The sequence below is a fragment of the Neofelis nebulosa genome, chromosome 4 (genome assembly GCF_028018385.1).
Source record: "Neofelis nebulosa isolate mNeoNeb1 chromosome 4, mNeoNeb1.pri, whole genome shotgun sequence".
Classification (NCBI taxonomy): Eukaryota; Metazoa; Chordata; class Mammalia; order Carnivora; family Felidae; genus Neofelis; species Neofelis nebulosa.
The window spans coordinates 110,621,840-110,627,880 of record NC_080785.1 but is presented as its reverse complement, the minus strand read 5'-3'; positions in this window follow the sequence as shown (position 1 = coordinate 110,627,880).

Here is a 6,041-nt window from a genome sequence, read left to right as displayed (position 1 = left end):
CTTGGGGGGGTTTTGCTGCCTTACATGAGGGAGGGGGGCTGGTATGGGGAAGCAGACCTCTACAGACGACTACCCCAGGATCTTCCATCTCTGAGAGTCAGGCCTAAGACTGCCCTCTAATCCCCCCAAGGTCACCCTGTAGCCTTGTTTCCACAGGTGTCTCCAGGTCCTGCCGGAACTCTGCCTCATTGTAGGTCGTTCCTGGCCAGACTCTGGGAGGAGAGGTGGGGGTTCTCAGTTCACGCCCTGCTGGCCAGCGGGGCTCTTTGCCTTACCTGGTCACCGGCCACTGATCCACACTCCAAGTGAGCGCTCAACTTGCTGAGGCCTCCCTCCTGTGTGTGAGGGAAGGAGAGTAAAGTCAGGCCATCGAAAGATAGAAGATAAACATCCAGCTAGTCCTGGGCGGGGGGAGACCAGGCCTGACCCCCGCTCCCTGCTTCCCACAAGTCAGGCTATGAGGGAACCCGGGGAGCAGCTGATGCCGTGTGCGGGTGTGCACCTGAGACAACACTTGGCGGTGTGAGTGTGTGGGAAAGGGTGCTGCAGTCAACCACAGTTTTAATTTTTTTTTTTTTAACGTTTATTTATTTTTGAGACAGAGAGACACAGAGCATGACTGGGGGAGGGTCAGAGAGAGGGAGACACAAAATCTGAAACAGGCTCCAGGCTCCGAGCTGTCAGCACAGAGCCCGACACGGGGCTCGAACTCACGGACCGAGAAATCATGACCTGAGCCGAAGTCGGCCGCTTAACCGACTGAGCCACCCAGGTGCCCCTCGACCACAGTTTTATAGCTGCTCTTGAAAAATCTGATTCCAAACCCAGCAGGTGCCACTTGCCCCTGTGTGAGATCAGGAAATTTGCCTGACCTCTCTCTGTGCCCCAGTTCCCTGTGCAATGGATCAGGGAGTGCCGTCTAAGTCCTAGATGTTAGTGATTATTTTTACAGTTCCTGCCTGTTTCTGGCAAGTGACTGGTTTCTGTACCAGTGGTAATATAAAAATTCCTTCTTATTACATTTATCCAAGTTTCAAAGGTCTATTTAAGGAAAAATATTAAGCAAATAATAGTTCTGCTTGCTTGAAGATATGGCTCCAAATGGTGATGATAGCTCTCAAATGGCAGAGAAGTGGGAAACCCAGCTCACAGATAAAACCAGAAACTCCTTATTATGGCTTACCAGGTGACGTGGACCGAGAGCCTTGAGAAGCATCCAGCTCAGCCCCAATCTGGCCCTCAGGCAGGGCTGCTGCTGCTCTGCATCCAGGACCCAGGGATTAACAGTCATCCACAAGCCAGAGGGTCCCAAATCTCACCTACACATGCATTCCTGACCCTCCCCCATGCCCCAGCCTCTGCGTCCTTAGGGCAAGAGTCTCCGTCTCCTGTGTTGCCACCTGGTGGCCAAAGTTGAGAACAACATCTCAGCCCATCCCTGTTAGAAAATTCTTGGAGACCGGATTCCTCGAGGCCCATGGTGGGATCTCAGTGTTGGGTCTTGGGATGGAGGGTTGAGTATGCCCTGCCAGAGGCCCGGGGCTTCAGTAAGAAGACGGCTTCTGCAGCCTCTGTTTTCTCAAAGGGGCTCACATTCATTCATTCATTCATTCAACAGATACTGAATTGCCCACTGTGCGGGGGCTCCAGTGGAGAGAACATGGCAGATAGGCTCTTTGCCCTCATAGAATTTACATCATAGAAAGCAGGAATAAATATATAAGATCACGTCAGGTGGCATAATGGTACAACAGAGAAAATACACCAGGATATGGGGCACCTGGGTGGCTCAATCGGTTGGGCGTCTGATTTCAGCTCAGGTCATGATATCACAGTCCAGGGGTTTGAGCCCCACGTCAGGCTCTGTGCTGACAGCTCAGGGCCTGGAGCCTGCTTCGGATTCTGTGTCTCCCTCTCTCTCTGCTCCTACCCTGGTCACACGCTGTCTCTCTCTCAAAAATAAATAAAGATTAAAAAATTTTAAAAAGAAAAGAAAATACACCAGGATAAAGGATGGGAAGTATGTATACTGCACATAACGAGGGTGGTAGGGACAGGCCTCGGGGAGGGTCTGACTTCAGCAGAGATGCGAGTCAGGTGAGGAGCCTGGAGGAGATTCCTGGGCAGAGGACCAGACTTTGCTGACTCCCTGATGTAATGTTCCTAGGTAGCTATTAACTAACAAATTGCACTAAAATTTAGCAGCTTAAAACAATCATTTAAGGGGCGCCTGGGTGGCGCAGTCGGTTAAGCGTCCGACTTCAGCCAGGTCACGATCTCGCGGTCCGTGAGTTCGAGCCCCGCGTCAGGCTCTGGGCTGATGGCTCGGAGCCTGGAGCCTGTTTCCGATTCTGTGTCTCCCTCTCTCTCTGCCCCTCCCCCGTTCATGCTCTGTGTCTCTCTGTCCCAAAAATAAATAAAAAACGTTGAAAAAAAAATTTAAAAAAAAACACACAAAAAAACCAATCATTTAAATTTTTGCTCACAGTTTTGTGGGTCAAAATTTGGGGAAGGGGCTCAGTTGGGTGATTCATCTCATGCTACTGCATCAGATGGAGGCTGGCTGGGGTCGGCCATCCCCGATGGCTCCCTCATGCACCAGAGCTCAGCTGATTGGTTGACCTCAGCACCTCCACATGGCACGCCCCAGCCTGGGGTCCCGGGTATTTGGGCTGCTCCACAGAGTCTCAGGCTACCTTCTGTTAGTTACCCCATAAGCACTAAGTTTGGCCCAGACTCAAGAGCAGGGCCACACCCCGGCATCACTGGAAGAAGCACCCAAGCAAGGATTTGCTGGCATGTTTTAAAACCACCATGGGGCGCCTGGATGGCTCAGTTGGTTGAGCGTCTGACTTCGGCTCAGGTCATGGTCTCGCAGCTGGTGGGTTCAAGCCCCACGTCAGGCTCTGTGCTGACATCTCGGAGCCTGAAGCCTCCTTCAGATTCTGTGTCTCCTCCTCTCTCTGCCCCTCCCATGCTCCTGCTCTGTCTTGCTCTGTCTCTTAATAATAAATAAACGTTAAAAAAAAAGTTTTTTTTAAACCACCGTGGGCATGTGTGAGCAAGGAGCAGCCAGGAGGCTCTGGGGTAGACAAGAGTGGATGGAGAAATCAGAGGCAGACAGAGGATCCACATGCCCAGAACAAACTGGCCCACATTTGGGTTATTCTAGGCATAGTCTGCAGCCATGTTGCTAGCTGACTGCAGGTGGCTGGGAGGAGGTGGGGGACCAGGAGAGAGGCTGGTGCTATCTTGGGGGGAGAGGGTGGGCATGACCCAGGCTAGAGTGGTCTCAGGGTCCAGATATATTTTCATGGTGGAGGGCTCAGGGGTCAGGATGGTTCAGCAGAAGATGTCCAGGGTGGCAGAATGGATGGAGAAGGAGGGGAAGCTGGGACCAGGCTTGTGGTCCAAGAGACAGAAGTCCTGCCTGGCTCGGGAAGGCCAGCTGGATATGCTGGTGATACGGCAGAGATTGAGGCCCAGTGTGGTCTGGATTGGGGGTGCCAGGCAGGCAGGGCTGAGCTGTGTGGTGCTGGTGGCCAAGAGTTGCTGGGAGGAGAGGCTGGCTAGGACAGAAGCAGCCAGTGGGGCAAGTGGAGGGGAAACGGAGGCAGGCACTTGATGGCTGGAGAGAGACCACCACATCAAGCACCATGAGCCCAAGGGCTGAGGGCCAGGGACCGGCACATACTGAGCAAAACTGGGTTTGGCTTACAGTGCCTGTCTGCCTTTCTTTACTCCTTATTAGTTTAATTTTTTTATTTTTTTTTGGTTTATCCATGGAACAAAATTCAAAGACACCAGAGTGGGGTGCCTGGGTGGCTCAGTCACTTAAACATCTAACTCTTGATATTGGCTCAGGTCATGAGATCAAGTCCCACATTGGACTCCGAGCTGGGAGTGGAACCTGCTTAAGACTCTCTCTCTCCTCTCCCTCTGCCCCATCCCCCCCCACCGAACAAAAAACAAAAACACCAGAGTTTTGTTTTAACTGAGGTGAAATTTATGTAACATACAATTAATCATTTATAAAAGTGTTTCAGTCTATTCATTTAGAGAGAGAGAGAGTGCACACAAGTGGGGGACGGGCAGGGAGAAGGAGAGACAGAATCCCAAGCAGGCTCCAAGCCATTAGCGCAGAGCCCGATGCGGGGCTCCAATTCACGGACTGTGAGATCATGGCCCCGGCCAAGATCAAGAGTCAGACACTCAACCAACTGTGCCACCCAGGTGCCTCTAAAATTAATCATTTTAAAGTGTACAATTCAGTGGCATTTGGTACACTGACAATTTGAAAGTGTGGAAGAGTTTTATAGTGAAAAGTCTCCTTCCCTCCACAGTTCTTTGTATTTCTTTCAGAGACAGTTCGTGCACATGTGCGCATATACTCTTTGTACTACAAAGTAGTATATACTTTCTGTACTACATACGTTGACCCGTTCCTTGTATCAAAAGATACAGGCAACAATTAGAAAAATAACAATGTCTTATCCATGCTTATTCTGTAACAAGCACTAAAACCTTCACGTATGTTCTCATCTAATCACCTTCAGACACATCCCATGAGGTAGGTACTATTAGTGCTTTCATTTTACAAATGAGGAAACTGCAGCACAGAAAGCCTAAGTACCTTATCCAAGGACGCACAGCTAGTGAGTGAGTAGTGTAGCCAGGGTTCGAACCTACCAGTTGGCCATGTGTAACATCTGTTGAGATCCTCATTCTTTTAACTAGCTTATACGATTTTTTAAAAAAATTAAGCTCTGTATTTGGGGATTCTTGTAGGTTTCTCTACTGTAAGAAACAATAGATCCCATGTGCCAGGTTCTCCCACTGGTAACATCTTGCAACACTGCAATATCACAACCAGGATACTGACATTGATACAATGCATCCATCTTGTCCAGTACAATGTTTAAAACCATTAAAATTTTTTTTTAATGTTTATTTATTTTTGAGAGAGAGAGAGAGAGAGAGAGCTAGAGTGCTAGCAGGGGAGAGGCAGAGAGAGAGAGGGAGACACAGAATCTGAAGGAGACTCCAGGTTCCGAGCTGTCAGCACAGAGCCCAACGTGGGGCTCAAACTCACGAACCTCAAGATCATGACCTGAGCCGAAGTTGGACGCTTAACTGACTGAGATGCCCAAGAGCCCCTAAAACCATTTCTTAATTGATGGTAACCTTTAAAAATCAGAGGATTCTACAAAAACTGAGTTCTGGCTTATCTGGACCCACCAGAAGATGAGGTCTCCCCGGGAAACAAAACCTAAGAGGAGGTTTGTGCACAGCTACTTTGTTGAGGTACTGTCTTGTTCAGGTGGCAGGGAGGGGGGCGGGGAGTGGGACGGGCAAGGAAAGCAACCAGCCGGGGCACCATACCCCATGGGGGCAACTCAGCACAGTCCTGCTGGGCACTCTGCAGATCGTATAGAGCACTCCCCTGAGTTACCACCTGCCTCCCTCCTCCACCCTGCTGAGGTGCAAGGGACCTGGGGCATTTATCCACCATCCTCCCTCCATCTGTTGCTGGCTGAGGGCTGCTCCTGGGACAGGTGGTGACAGGGCCGTCAGCTCCCCAGGCCTCCCAGCCTGCCTCTGAAGGGGGAGAGCAGGTGCTGGTTCACCAGCAGCAGCCCTGGAACAGAGAGATGCAGGGGCCGGCCATTGGCAGTCAAGGCCAGACATGCCTAGACACACTGCAGGCACAGCTGGGTAGGGGGCAGTGTCTGCAGCGAGGATGTTCGTTCCCGGGGCCTAGAATAGTGCCTGACTAGGAAGGTGCTCAATCATGTTTGAAAGATCAAGTGAATGGATAAATGACAAAAAGCAAAGCTGAGCGAGTTTCTTCTCGCTCTTCTTTCGGAGGAGCGAGATGCCGTGGACCCCAGGAACAGCACCGTCACTGTGGCAGGGGGCCCGCAAGAGTGACTGGGAGGGAGGCTAGAGCCAGAGCTCTGGGTTCTGAGGGCTCAGATCCTAGCACCTCTGGTGACTCACCGTGTGACTAACCCAGTTCCCACCACCTCTCTCGACCTCAG